Source organism: Protopterus annectens, chromosome 5.part1 (genome assembly GCF_019279795.1).
Source record: "Protopterus annectens isolate FY-2018-M chromosome 5.part1, PAN1.0, whole genome shotgun sequence".
Lineage (NCBI taxonomy): Eukaryota > Metazoa > Chordata > Ceratodontiformes > Protopteridae > Protopterus > Protopterus annectens.
Genome location: NC_056736.1, coordinates 775,558,205 through 775,574,807, shown reverse-complemented (window position 1 = coordinate 775,574,807; position 16,603 = coordinate 775,558,205).

The following is a 16,603-nucleotide window of genomic DNA, read 5'->3' as shown; positions in this document are numbered from 1 at the left end:
GCAATTCTGACCATGTGGGTGCTATCCCTGATCTAGGTATCAATCCATTGTGTGAGATATGTGCCCATATTGACGCTGGTGAGCCTATGCATAACAGCCCAGTGGGTTATTGTGCTGAAGGGTTTTGCAAGGTTCAGGTAGGCTGTGTGGACAGCCGTCCCTATGTCGATGGACCTGTTAGCCATTTAAAGAATACAAACAGGTTCAAGAGGCAAAATCTGCCCACAACAATGCTGAAATTTGTAGGACACAGTGTCTGTAGGTTCCTGATGTCTATGTGTATGAGTCCTATGACAATATGCTCCATAGCTTTGCAGAACAGGCTACATAGGTTTATAGGGCATTATTGTCTGTGGTCCTTTGTGGCACCAACTCTGTGGAGCGGGACCACTGTCGCAGTATGCCATTCCTTGGGTACATATCCTGTGGTAACTCCGATATTGAACAGTGATGTAATGTGAGGGTTGCATTTGTCATGATGCTCGTGTAGGATGCAGGCTGGGACACCATCTGGTCACATTGATACTGTGATGTACGCTGTGGGGAGGGCAGCACTCACCTGTTACTGTGTGATGTCAGGGAGGTTATACTCTGTTGGGATGGATAGTTGCTCCTTAGTGGGGATGGGTGGGAGACATCTGCACTGAACCTGTTTGCCAGAATGTAGGCAATGCCAGTGGGTTCAGGGTAGGTTTAGTCAGTATGCAGTAACTCAGATCATATCAGTGAGTGTCCACCCAGGTTCCTGACATAATTGAAGAAGGCCGTGTGATAGTCCTACGTGTCTGTTGCAATTGTCTGGTAGAAGCAGCCCTTAGAAAAGTCCATGAGTGATTGTAGCTGTCTGCTAGTACAGATCATAGATGCCTTCCCAGTCTGGGATTGTGCTCTATCATGTAGTAGTTTCTTCCTGATGTTGTACAGCTTATTAATGGCTGGGATCTACCAGACAGGGCCCCTGCCATTGTAGTAGTCGGTCCTGTTGTTATTTGGGATAGCACAATCCTTGTAGTCCACTAGGTATCCATAGAATGTGTATGTAAAGGATGCAGCCGTGTGAGCCGTATATGCCACTGTCTCAGGATCTCTGAAGGATACCACCTTGCTTCGGTGAAGTGAGATGTTGGCTCATGAGAAGTTCACCAAGATTACCCAGGATGGGTGTGTGGAGGGTATATGTATGTCCTGTGAGATACATGTATGTTCCGACCTTACCAATGAGGGGTATATCACTGGTGTGGAACATAGAGTCCCCATGTTGGTGATGATCAGGTCCAATATGTATTCCCCCTTGTGGCTGTGCTGACTGGTTGTGCCATAGCATATGAGTCCATAAATTGTAGCGACTTTTGGGTGAGGGTGTTGGGGCTTGAGTAGTATCCCCAGTCAATATTTGTGTATATGAAGTCACACAATATAATGGTGTTTGTGGAGAATGCCATATTCTCCATAGTTCCCACAAAAGCCGAGTGTGGTTCCTGAGTTTGGGAATGTGTTCTGTAGCAGACAACAAACTGAAAGGCAGTATTGCACAATGGTAGTTGTATATGTATGGTCTGTGATGCTTTGCGCAGTGCTACTAACCTGGAGGTGTGTGTATCTGTGATGTATATGGATACTTCCCCTAGTTGTGTTGTCTGTTCCAAGTCTTGTTGTCAGACAGCATGGTATGAAACATAACCTGGTAGTGCTGGTGTGCATAAGCGAGCCTGAACCAGGTGTCTGTCAGTACACAGATATTGCTATCCTCCACTCTGAGGAGTGTCCTGAGTGGCCACAATATGAGGTTAACACAACTGTTGTTGAGCAGCATTACCCTTAGTTTCATTTAACCTGTAATGTCTATGGAGGTGGGTTTGTCTTCTGAGCCCTGCTTAGAAAAGGCACTATGGTGGTAGCAAGAGCCTTAGCCAGCATTCCAAAGTCCAAGGGTGACAGGTGCAAGCTGTCCATAGTGAGGCTACATGGCATGTTGAGCATGTCACCATACGCTGACAGACACTGTATCCCCATATGAATGAAACAAATGTGTTAGGCAACTGTTAAATTTGATATGTGTGTCCGTATACTGTGACATCATAATTGGTGGGTATAAGATGCTAGACAAGGTCAGGGTCATACTGGCCTGGGCTACATGATCAGAGTGTTCCTCCATGTATCATGTCATGTGATCCAGGGAGTAATGTCTGAGGTTATACACACCAGCATGGACAATGATGGTGCCAGTCTTGTACTTGCTTTGTAGTGACCTGACTGCCTGTGTTATGCGGCAGATCCTGGCACCCAACAGACAGCCCAAAGTGACTATTTCCTTGTTAGGACTGGTGAGTGGTACATCAGTGTGTCTGACAATGTGTCCCCTATTACAAGTGTATTAGGTGTGTTGTTTAGCCCGAACAGCAGTGACTGTGTGGCACACTGACATTGTGAACACTGTCATATGTGAGTATTGTATTGAGGTAGCAGGTGCGTCTGTGTCTGCTTTGGAGGTCTCTGCTGCTTAGGTAGAGTACATTTACAGCATCCAAATATGTCTATGTGTGCTAATGTGGTTTGAGTGCTGTTGCTAGAGGATATGTGAGACTGATATGTGGTGTGTGTGTGGTTACTTTCACCATCTGATAGACTGTGCCAGTCATGGGTCGAGAGAGTTCAGCTCCCTGTATGTCTATATAGGTGCATCTCACACATATATCTGAGTTTGTCAGGAGGAGGAGAGAGTTGTCTGTGTACATGATGCAGATGTGATATTGTGTCAATATCACAATATCCACCAGCTGGACCGAAGAGTACACACAAAACCAACTCCTGGACATGCCAGGATATTATCATGACATACTCTGTAGCCTGATCACAAAGATCAGTAGGGTGTTAAACGTGTAAAAGAGTATAAAAGGGATTAGTGCTCATGTTCGTTGGTGTTTTGTAAAGAGTAGCTGAGAAGGAGTTCAGACTGAATCATGACACCTCCTTCAGCTATGTCATAAATATCAATGTACACCCATATATGTCCTGAGTCAGGGCCAACTGTACCTGAGTGACAATGCCAACATCATGACAGACAGGCCCATATGCACATACCCATCTCCCACTGACAATAGTCCACATCAACATACCAGGAGATATCACATGTAGAATGGATGAGCAGCTACCCCCACTGCCAAAAGCATGGCAGCAGGTGGAATACATTGATTCCCAATATGTGTCATGCACAAACTACAGAACAAACAGATCATGCACCTGAACAGTCAGCTGAGCCTCACCCCCTACACAGGATGTGGAACCGTTGAATGTGTCACAGCTACATATGGCACTCCCCACAAGTGTTGGTGCACAACACACCATGGGAAGTCAAGTCCAGTACGCCTATGAGGTCTTATCTGCAAGGTCATGGAGTCCATCATGGTTGCAGTCATAAACAGAGCTATTGGAAGCTGACATACACACAACCCTACCAACTGTGGTATGTTCATGTGCGGATCATGGTTCCCAAACATGCTAGACTGTTTGCAAGGCAGCCACCCAGGACATACATCAATGAACACATCTACCCATGTGTCACATAGACTTTGAATAGCCCTTTATCAACATCCCAGACACATGTAGTATCCACAAAACCAACAAGCTGTGCATACATATGTGTTGACATATGACAGAATGTCAATGTGTCCACAGATAGATCACACAAGGTAAGGATTCTGAGGTCTTGTTCAAGCTGTTGACACCTGCTGACCCACATGGACCATTCCTGGAATGGCATAAAACAAAATGTACACACATCACCATGTCCAGTCTGATGATGTCACCATCCTATAAGTACAGCTGGAGAAGAGAAAACAGCCAGTAAAGCAAATAGCACGCTGTGTTAATGCGTTTCTCTCCAGTATCATAACATAGTTAGGTAGGGGTTTGAATCCTGCAAACAGTGTGTGTGTGTGTATGTGTGCAATTGTCTTTGAAAGGAGTGTCCTTTTTGGAGACTGTGAAAACACACTAAAAGAGGTACATTTCTCTTTGGAAAGTCTGATGATGTCACCATCCTACAAATACAGCAGGAGAAGAGAAACCAACCAGTAAAGCAAATAGCACGCTGCATTAATACGTCTCTCTCTAGTATCATAACATAGTTATGTAGGGGTTTGAATCCTGCAAATGCTGACTGTGTGTTACAGTGTGGGTTTTGTTTTACCATGGTATGACATAGTATGATGGCAACAGTAAGTGCATCGCACACATCAGGTATCTGCCTGGCAAATATATATGTGTACATGTCGCCTCAATCAGTACATAGGTGTGAAGCCTGCATACTACATGAATACATTTGTTTCCATTGACAGGTTGTGCTGCTGCTTCTCAGATCGTAGGTTACATATGTATGCATGTGACACAGCCATCCACTGTTGTGTTCTGTGGCCAAGGTCATCTGTGGCACACCCACCCATGATAGTTACTTAAGAGTAGTGTGAGTAAGGGTATATGCCTGGGGTATATGTCAGACATGGTCATACACAACAAAGTCTGCCAAGAATGGACAGTCTTTATAGGTGTATGACTACCTTGTGGATATGCATTCAGGCCTCTAATGTCTTATGTGATACACCTTGGGACTCCAGAATACCTATGGATATGTGGATATCAAGAGACACATGGCATAACATGGGTCTGTATGTACACAATGGTACCCAACATACATGTTGAGGGCTACCACCTGTGTGGTACTGATGGGATAGTATGTATAGTACATGAGGAGGACTATGCCATAGTCGGCTTACTGCTATACAGCATGTATCAGACAACAGGTATCTGTCTGTATGATACCCTTGTGTAGGATATGCGTCCCATCCAGGGAATGCATTGTAGGCCAATCCATGCATTCCAAGATTTGAATGGAAACATTCCTAGTGTGTCTGCATGTACCTAAGGGGGCTATATGACACACAGGTGTGGTCACAGGAATGGGTGGCGGTCATTACCACTGGTTAGTGTTATAGTGTAGCACCGGAAGGATCCAATTGGTACTGAGTTCCCTACTACTGTGTGTCATTTGTCAGGACATCATCCAATGATTGCTTATAGTCATGCTGTTGAGGTTGTGTATACTACCAGACCGCAAATCATTGACAGATATTAATGGTATCACCCACAGCATAGTGTCAACCCCTGTCATACACACGTCTACCCATGTTAGTAAATAACTGTAGTAGAATGCATACTGGCCATTGAAAGATGCTATGAGATGTTAACAATGTGTACAACAGGGTATGCCACACATCCCATGTGTCCACTATGCATGTACATCCAGACAGTGTGCACCCACCATGTTCACAGATGTACACTTGCTAATCTGTACTGCACACATCACACATGTACTGCCCACTCACTAACACATGCTGGCAACACATCACACATCAGCCAAGTGGCACATGGGTGGATAATACATACTCAGACCTAACAGTGGTGTAAACAATGCTACATTGACAATCAGAGCTTTGCTGCATAATGTCTGCTCAGATATACCTACAAGTATGTAGTTACACTTCCTTTTTGACAACTTGCTATTATTGCTACACTGCTATAGTGTCACCCTGTGTATCAGCACCATGTTAGCCTGTCTCTCCATCAATAATGCAGATGACAGGAGGCGGCACAGGTATCATCATATGCACAGGGTGTTTTGTTGTTTGCCAGAGCCTGACATTGAGCCATCCAATCGACATGTCTGTGCGTGTGTGTGTGTGTGTGTGTGTGTGTGTGTGTGTGTGTGTGTGTGTGTGTGTGTGTGTGTGAGGGACAACAGTACAGCATGGGCCAATGTTGATGTAATGTGTGTGTGTATGTGTGAGCCCTAGTTGTTTGCTTAATGTGTGTGTGTCTACCTGCACACAGCTCCACCATGTGGCTGCCATATATGGTGGTTTGTGGGACAGCCACAGACTGTGCCTGCTAGGCAGTACAGATCACTGTCTCTGGCCATGGACACAGTACCTGTGCCTGGCAGGGGTGCTACGGACAGTAGTGGGTACCAACCCTGACTGGGTACTGTCATCAGAGGCAGAGGCATGACAACTGGACCCACATCCCTGCTGGGACTGGCCAGAGCCACGTGCACATGGTCTACTGGGATGGTCAATGGACAGGCCAGCACCAGCCGTCTGTGACCACTGCCCGCTGTTGCTGGCATGCATCCGTGTCAATGTTGCAACCATCCCGTATGGTCCTGGCTCAAGGAAGACATGTTGTGGAGGGCATCTATTGTCTCCCCCCAACGTCTATCAATGACCTCGGTGTAAGTCCGGATGGCACCAGCAAGGTCACGGATGCTGTCATTGATAGAGGTGTAATGTGCCCTCTGCGCCCTAGGTCCCTGCCTGGTGTACCATCCCATACGTACCTGAGCCTGCATTACAGCCTGGAACATAGTGGTCATCGTAAGACCTGTGAGGGCACGCCTGCCAGGGGCAATATGACCAGTGGTGCTCCCCGGAGAACCCCTGGACCTCCGCCTATGTGGTACCGTTCCAGGTCTACGGCTATGGCTGCTGTGAGGGGATGCAATTGCCATGGGTACCACACTCTCCTGGTCAATGCCAACTTATGCTGTCCCTCGCCTATGGCCAGTGGTGGTGAGGGATGTAATGGCAGTATGAGTGTGCACATAGATGGGGTTGGTGGACCAATGACAGACCCTGTCAAATTTCCCTGTGCCACAATACATGTGTCATCATCACCACTATCCATGGCAGTGGCTTCAGGTCACCTGCTGGTTTTGCCAACCCCTAACTCAGCACCTGTGAGAGGAAGACAGGAAACACACTTTACGGTCTGCACATGCACACATGAACACATGCACACATGCCCATATGAACACATGCACACATGAACACGTGAACACATGCATACATGCACACATGCACACATGCACACAGGAACACATGCACACATGCACACTCCTCACTACAGCAGATACACACACACAACAGCAATCCAAAATATACTCAATATTGGTTGAAGGTGGGTGACAGTATCACAAGGCAAACAGTAGCGTCACATGTGTCAGCATGCAGAATAAGTGTTGATCAAGTCCATGCAGTGTGAGTGTAGACAGCCATAGTTAATGACAGTGTACATGGCTGTGGTGCATGTGTGTACATGTTCAGTGATTGCCTACACCCTGGAACACAATGTGTACAAGGATACGACATTTCTGTGCAAGTATTTTAAGCTCTGCAATGTCCTGTGCACCATCACTCACAGGTATACATACCATGGCTGCATGTGCTATCTGTGTGTCACATGGATTTCCATGTCTGATTGCAGTGTCTGTGTCTATAGCAGATAATTGTGGACACAGGTGTAGCACATACATGCTATGTACACACACGGGATGAGTGGTGCATGTGTACATGATGGAATACCAATCCTGGACTTGGCCATTGTAACTGTATGGGGTGTAGTACCATTAGCCATCATCATCATGCATCATGTGGTCACTCAAGGCCACTAAAGTGTGCTAGACCACTGCCTACCATGCTGTACCTGAACCGCAGTGTCATGGCTAAGTTCACAATTACACAGCCACGTTGCACAAGGGTGTGTGAGGTGCCTAATAGGGAGCATTGCCTAACATGACTGTGTTATGTGTTGAAGAGTGTTGCACAGCCCCATGCTAGGCCCCTACCCCTCAGGTATAATATATGTGATGTGTGGATGACATGTGGGATACTGAAGTGTGGCCTGGCAGCGGGTGTCCGGTTACAACATGTGTAGCATGTTGACGTGTACTGCGTATGACAAACGTGTTATGTTGTATACATGTGTGTCAACTATGCCTATCCAATGTGCAGTACAGTGTTGCCCCAGTTGTGTCTGATGCTCTGTGCATTGCATGGGATTGAGACAGCTACTGACTTTACTGTGATGTTTAATGTCTCACAGCAAACATGCACAGCTTGCATTATGCGTAGGTGTGTTATGTGTACATGGCCTACACCTCACCTATGACATGCACATTTCAATACCAACTTTAAAGTGTTAACACACTCACCAGCATGTGTCGTCTGCCCTGCTGTCACACCAGAGGGACCTACAAGAATAGGACACAGTTTGTCAGTGGCCACAACTATGGCATTGCTACTGTGAATGTGTTAAACTACAGTAAAACAACAGGCACAGGTGTACAGATACTATTCACAATATCAGTATTGCACACAATAGACAGCACAACTGCTAAACACAGTACACATCTCACATATGCATAATCTAACAATACAGGTAACAGTAGTCTACAACTAGGGCATGTTACCTGCACGCTCCATGTCACCATGCTGGGTGACTCCAGCCTCCATGATGACACATGTGTGATATTGCTGCTGTCGGACAGGAGCCACCACACTTAGGAGCAGTTCCTCCACTCTGGTGAGGGGGGGATGTATGGCCACCCCACCACCTGTGGCAAGCTGTTGTGTATGGATATCAGACGCATGGTGCTGGGCATGTCTAATTAAATCACTGCAGTGATGGCGTACCTGCTCATATGTCCGGTTATGCATGCCTATGTCATTTACCCGACGAACAAGATCTTGCCACAGTGCAGTACGCTCCTGCTGGTGTTGGCTGGCCCTAGAAAACAGCAGGATATAGTGCTGAACCAGGCTGTGGTGGATTTCCTGTTCCTCTGCAGCTGTATAGCAGGGATTCCTTTGATGAGCCATTAGCCTGGAAGACAAGTAAACGATATGTGTGAGCAAGTCATGTGGCAAACTTAATATTATACAGTACAGATATCAGTTAACTGCCATATATAGCATCTGTTCTTCTGTCAGAGGATACACACATTCAATACCACATATCAGTGCTCAGCCTACAACTGGCTGACAGTGCCTGCCACACTCCATATAAAAAAATAGTATACACATGTACTCGGCGCAGTGTTTGGGATCCAATGCACAGCCTTGCCAAGGGGGTACATATCAAGCTAATGCATGAAGAAATATGTCATCCATTGCAATGTATGTGAAGTACAGTTACAGTCTAACCGGTAACCCACCCTAGTCGTTGATGCCATTCCCCGACCTAACATATGTGCACAGTTGTTAATATAGCTGGCATACTGCTGTAACAGAGTATACATGTTGCTAGGTACACACGCAAACCCTGCAACACACGTGATTGCAGACATGGTACAGGCATCATTACACACACATCAGACATTCATACAACACACAAATGTATGCTGACACAGATGAGCATTTCCTGTGTACCTTACAGTACTGTGTGCCCCTACTTACAGATACTTATGCCTGAGGTATGTATTCTGTGCAGACTACAGAAAACACACAAGACAGTGTTACCAGGGAATGTGAAGATACACCATACTGTGCTGTCCATATATATCTGTATATATCTATATATCTCTATATATATCTATATATGTGTATATCTATATATCTATATATATGTATATATGTATATATCTATATATCGACATATCTATATATGTATGTTACTCACTTCTGAATAGTTTGCGGTTTGTGTTGACATTAGCACAGTCTGCTCAGGACAACTGGACATATTTTTGTACTGTGTATGCCTACCTACACCCTTGGTTATGCCTGACTACACAGGTATATAGTACCTTTGGGTAGGGGTACAGAACTGCAGAGTGCATTATTTATTATCGTGTGATGTTTATCTTACTGAACATGCAGAGTTGCTGTGTACCTGTAAGTCTATGAAAGCTTGTAGTCTGTCTGAGTAGCTCCCACCTGTGGACATATCCAGATGGTAGATAGAGGTCAGCCTAGTATTCTTTGACTGTGCACCACAGCAGTCTTTTCAGCACCTGAACAATGGCATTGTCACAGGTGGTTGCTAGCAGTACATGGCTACATCCTTTGATATTTCTGTGTTGTACTTCTACATAAAGGCATGCTTGTGGGATTCATTCTACAGCTATTTGCAGAGTGTGTAACAGCAGACAAGCTGATATGCCTGTGTGTTTCTGACTCTTCCAGGCCTCAGATACTCTCACATATATATTTGAACAGCCTCAGGGAAAGGTGCATATAACTGGGTTACACCTGTGATATAGTTCAGACATTTTGCAGTTCAGACTTTGGGGGATTCAGAGCATATGTATTGCTACACATTTTCTGACGTGCAAGTGGTGTCTACTCTCACTTATTGACATTTGTCATTAAATAAGATTCAACACTTGTCTGCCTACTGTTAGTACATTTCACAGGTGAAATTCTCTAACTTGCATGGTAAGGTGTGTTTACATTGCAGTAATGTTGAATGAGCGCCATGCGTCTCTTATTACCGTACTACAGTATGTGTATGATCTAGTCATGCTGTCTGCTCACTGATGTTCTCTAACTAGCATGGTAAGGTGTGTTTACACTGCAGTAATGCTGAACATGCGCTATGCTTCTCTTATTACTGTACTACAGTATGTGTATGTTCTAGTCATGCTCTCTGTGCACTGATGTTCACTAACTTGCACAGTAGGATGTGTTTACATTGCAGTAATGTTGAATGTACACCATGCTTCTCTTATTACCGTACTACTGTATGTTTATCTTCTAGTCATGCTGTCTGTGCACTTAGGTTCTGTAACTGCCGTGATAATGTATGTCTACATTGCAGTAATGTTGTTTGTGCACTGTGCTTATTTTATTGCCGTACTACATTATGTTTATGTTCAAGTCATGGCACCTTTGCAATGAGGTTGTGCAACTGATATGGCAAGGTATGTTTATATTCCGGTAGTGCTGTCTGTGCAGCATGCTTCTCTTATTGCCGTACTACAGTCTGTGCATGTTCTAATCATGCTGTCTGTGCACTAAGTTTCTGCTACTGCAACAGTATTAAGTGGTTACTTCTTACTCATATCTTTGCAGCATATTTCAATACAGCTAGAGTATGTTTTTTTTATATCGTAGTCACGTTGTCTGTGCAAGTTTCTGTTACAGCCACAATATGGAATGTTTACATCTCAGACATATTGTCTGTGCACCATGTTTGTGTTATTGCCACAATATGGAATGTTTACATCTCTGACATATTGTCTGTGCACCATGTTTGTGTTATTGCCACAATATGGAATGTTTACATCTCAGACATATTGTCTGTGTACCATGTTTGTGATATTGCTACAATGTGGAATGTTTACATCTCAGACATATTACCTGTGCACCATGTTTGTGTTATTGCCACAATATAGAATGTTTACATCTCAGACATATTACCTGTGCACCATGTTTGTGTTATTAAGACAATATGGAATGTTTATATCTCAACCATATTGTCTGTTCAAGTCTCTGTTACTCATATAGTATGGTATGTTTATATCCAGTTATGTTATCCACAGACAGGTTTCTATTCTGTATGATATATTTAAATCTCAGTCTATTCTCTTTTTATTGTTTATTGTATTAGTATAGTGTGCTTTGTTTATACCCCTGTCATGTTTTCTGTGCAGTGTATTTTTATTATTTCCACAATATAATATTTTTGCTTCCCAACCGTATTCTACAACCACTATGGTTCTACTACTATCAGAGTATGGCATGTTTACATAGCAGTCATGTCTGTGTTACTGCCACAGTATACATCCCAGTAATATACCCATAGTAGACATCCCATTTATGTAGCGCATGTACCATCGTTTTGTTACTTTAGCAATACCAAACCCTGGTCTTCCAGTGAAGTTCCAAGTACCAAACCCTGGTCTTGCAGTGAAGTTCCAAGTACCAGTCCCTGGTCTTGCAGTGAAGTTCCAAGATGAGGTTATTTTTGCAGAGGGTATGAGCAGTGCTACCCATTGCTTTTTTCATTTCTTACATACACTATGTTCCCTTTTGTCGCCCAGACATGTAGATACATTACATCCAGCAATACAGATATCTCCCTCAAAAACAACATTGGTTCTGGCTAAGCAACAGTGCCATGATTACCTTTTGCACCCTGAGGATATACTTCAAATCCCAAGGCAGCCTTTTGCACCCTGAGGATATACTTCAAAGACCAAGGCAGCCTTTTGCACCCTGAGGATATACTTCAAAGCCCAAGGCAGCCTTTTGCACCCTGAGGATATACTTCAAAGCTCAAGGCAGCCTTTTGCACCATAACTGATGATATACTTCAAAGCCCAAAGGCAGCCTTTTGCACCCTATCTGAGGATATACTTCAAAGCCTAAGGCAGCCTTTTTCACCCTGAGGATATACTTCAAAGCCCAAAGGCAGCCTTTTGCACCCTAACTGAGGATATACTTCAAAGCCCAAGGCAGCCTTTTGCACCCTGAGGATATACTTCAAAGCCCAAAGGCAGCCTTTTGCACCCTAACTGACAATATATTTCAAAGCTCAAGGCAGCCTTTTGCACCATAACTGACGATATACTTCAAAGCCCAAAGGCAGCCTTTTGCACCCTAACTCATGATATACTTTAAAGCCCAAGGCAGCCTTTTGCACCCTAACTGAGGATATACTTTAAAGCCCAAGGCAGACAGACTAGGTCACTCTTTTATCCTCACACTATTGCACAACAAGGTGACTGAAATGGGTGTTAGTATCAATGTTTTATTCTGGTTTAAAGACTTCCTGTCAAATAACCAATTGAAAATGACACTTAGATCAGATCTCTCCTTGAGAGCTGCTCTGCAGACTGTGGTTGCAATGGGTCCTTCCTAGCCACTCCCACATTTCTTCATATTTATTTACAAACTTCCCTATGATGTCTCTCAGCTTCCTCTCATCTTATAAGGGGATGACATGGTCATCTACAGAGACAATGCCGACCACACTGACATCAAACTTTAGCTCCAGTTCAACCTGCGTGCACTCCATGAGGGGCTAGTAAAGCCAAATCAATCCTCAGTACCTCTAAAAGCAAAGCCATATTATTCAGGACACATCAAAATTTGCCATACTACCTACCGACCTTGAGATCATATACCTTAACAACTCAGTAGCTGAGACAATTACCTTCTTCAAACACCTTTACCTTTGGCTGGACCAACCCCTTACCTTCCAATAGGATGTTATGAAAAACATAAGGAAAATAAACTCCTGTGTCTCGTGAGCCAACAACATCTCTTCTTACTTCACTGCCACAGCGAGAGCAATTGTAGGCAAAGGGGTTCTCTTATCCTGACATGAACATGGCTTACCTATTATTGTCTCGGCTTCAAAACAAAAAACAAGAACAAAAAATGCTGTTGCTCTATAAAACATCTCCGACAAAATTTGCTGCTTTATCACCAGCTCTCCTTAGCAGAAATACCACTGCCTTACCATGTCTATAGGAAAGCAGATACCCCTAAAAAATTGACTTTTTATTTGATTCACAACTATAAACTCCTGTATCTTGAAACTCACTTTCTACTAGTGGCTAAATTTAAAGAAAACCATCTTTTGACCTGAAGGATTACTCTAATCCACTCGAACGTTCTCAACCATCCTTTGGCAGTCACCAATCATTCACCTAAATGCACTAAGAGCCATGTTACCCTTTCACCTTCACCACCTTCTGTGTTGCCAACTTTACTCTTAAACAGTTACTATTCTTTTCAACATCATTTTAAATCTCCTGTTTTTATGCAATACATCCTTTTCTATTTTTCATGACATTAGTGTATAACATGTTTTTTCAGCTGTTTTCAATTTGTAAACTATTTTATTTTTTGCTTATTAACGCTGTCTGTCACCCAGGCTGGGTCTGAATATATTGATCCACGTACTCCCCTTGTAAACAACCAGACATACATAAACACATTTGGCATTCTTGTGCTTACAATCCTCTACTTACTGCCATCTGCACCACTGACTTCTCTGGTAATCTGTGAGGTAGTGGTTAGGGTTACCAGAAAGGTACTTGTAATGAATTCCAGAAAAAGAAAATCAAATTTATTTGGCTTCATGGTCCTTCCTGAGACTGAATCAACGTCAGAGTCACCTCCAAACGTGTATGACTCCAAAACTGTTTGAGTAAAAAGTATCCTCTGTTCTGTATCACGCATGATGTAAACCATTCTTAAAACCCTCATCTAGCTAGCAGCAGGATTTAACAAACAGTGCGTAATTCTGAACTGGCTGGAGGACTTATTTATAAAACAACACTGCAAGTTGCCAGCAGTTCTGATTTGGTGGTTGTTCTTAATGGAAGCATCTTAACAGAGACACACCAAGGAGTCCTAGTAAAGTTCATATTAGCCTATGACAGAGAGATCTATTTTCTGGAGTAATAGAATGATGTGGTCATCTCTGCTAAATATACAAATAATGGTCTCAACTGTAAAAGTGAACTAAGATATCTGCAGCTGGATTACCCTACAATAACCATACAAATGGCATGCAGGCACTTGCCAGGCATAAGCATCTGACGCATGATTAGTAGGGAATGTAGACTGCTGAACAAAGAGCCACGATGTATGGTATAGTTACACATGATCACTACACTGGTAAGCAAAACCTTCCCTTAACAAAGCCAAACTGGGATGGGCCCAATGTCTGTTGGTTGACAATGTCTTTGATAATTTCCATGATAATTTGTTCCATGGCTTTGTATATCAAACTTGACAGACTGATGGGTCTGTAGTTCCCGGGGTTGTTGATGGTCCACCCTTATGAAGAAGGATAACCATTGCTGTCCTTCTTGTAACCTGGCACATAACCTGCTCTGAGGCTGTAGTTGAAGAGTGCAGCAAGTGGCCCTGCTAGGTCATGATTTTTGGCTATTTAGGAGACAACCAGGGATACTGTTGGTGCCCACTGAAGCAGGGTTTTTTGACCTTAGTGAGTACCACCAGCAGCTGGTGCCTGTTATTAATTAGGGGGATATGCTAGAAGGGATTTTACAAGGGGTAGTGGGGGATTGGGGTGAAGTTAGAGATAAATTTATCAGCCAGTGGATTTGCTATGTCAATGTGGTCAGAGAAGATTGTGCCATTTACCACAAGTTCTGCACACTGCTGAATGCTACCTTTAAGGTTTCTGACATAGCTGACAATGGCCTTGTGATTGTCCTGGGCCTGTGAGGCTATCCTGACCTTGTAATTGGCCTTTTGTGACTTTATTAGACCACTTAGTTTCTTGTTAGTGTAGTCAGAGAGCTCCTGTCTCTATGAGAATCGCACCTTTTCTTTTTGGCTGTGACGTTTTGTCTTTTGTTATCTACCCTGTGAAGGTAAGGATTCCACCAGTGGGGCTTGTTTTTGGTGTTAGATCTGGGCTTACTTCTGGTAGGTATGGTAGCCTCAAAGCAGCCATTTGCAGGTTTTTACAGCATTTCTATAAATAATTCTCCATAGGTAGCTGTGTTGTTGGGGTTTGGGGTAGCTGTAAAGTTTGACAAACTGTCACTTAATAGGATATAGTTTGCTTTAGATTAGTTTCTAACTGTTATGGGTTTAGTTGGGGTTTCCAGGTTGATTTTTTATTTAAACAGAGACAGGGTTGTGGTCTGTCCTCACCAGTTATGACTAGACATGAGGGGGAGAGAATACAATGGTCTCCCATGCTGGTGGGTACTAGATCCAATATGTTTGATCCTCTGGTTGGAGTACACACTATCTGCTCCAGGGAGTTTGTGTAGATAAAGTCCAGAAAAAGTGCTTGTGATTTAGAGGCAGTGTATGTGTACCAGTATATAGAGGGGTAGTTAAAAGCCTCCAATGAATAGGGTATTTTTTGGATGGTGAGCATCTCTAGTAGGTCTAGGTAAGAATTGCAAGCTTTGTGGGTCATAGAAGGTGACATGAAGTGAGCCGGGACATGGTATAGAATCTTGTTTGTGGAGACTTGAATGTGGATGAACTCCAGAGCATCATCATTAACCAACCTGGAGTTGTATTTGTTGCTAATGTAGACTGAGACACCTCCGTCTTTAGCCCCTGTCTGTGCTACATTCTCTAGATTGAGGAAAGCTTGGTGGGTGTGGAATTTCCTGTTTAGGATCCAAGCACTGAGTATCAACATCTTAAGGCTGCTTTGAATTGTTTTTACTCTGTTGGTAGTTTTGTTATTTTGACATTGCCTAAAAAGGTTCTAAGGGAGTGAATAAAGTTTCAGGCAATAACTGAAAGCCTGCAGGGTGGGGGAGGCAGGTGCAGATCATCTTTGGGAAAGCAACTTGGTCTGTTAACCATGTCCTCCCATGTGATAGATATTGGGTTCCTCTGGAATGAGACCGTAAACTAAGCCAGTTATTAAAATTACTCATTTTCTGTTCATCATGAGTGAAGGTAGACTGCTGCTCAGTGCAAGACATGTACCCATCTGCAACACATATTCAGAAGCATCCATAATGTCTCTTTTCATATATTCCAGTGAGGTATGTATCAGGTCATTTACACCCACATGGACTTTGATTGGATCATATTGGCACTTGTGGTGCGGTAACTTGAGTGCATTCATGATGTTACAGATTCTTCCTCCAGACAGGCAGCTAACCATTATCTTCTCATTGTCCAGTCTAGTGAGAGGGACATCTATGTGTCACACAATAGAATCCCCTATAGCAAGAGTACTAGGTAAATTATTAGCTTGACTTGTGGTCTTTTTTCTTGGGGGCTCACTGGGTGTGGGCTTCTGTGTGGCTTAG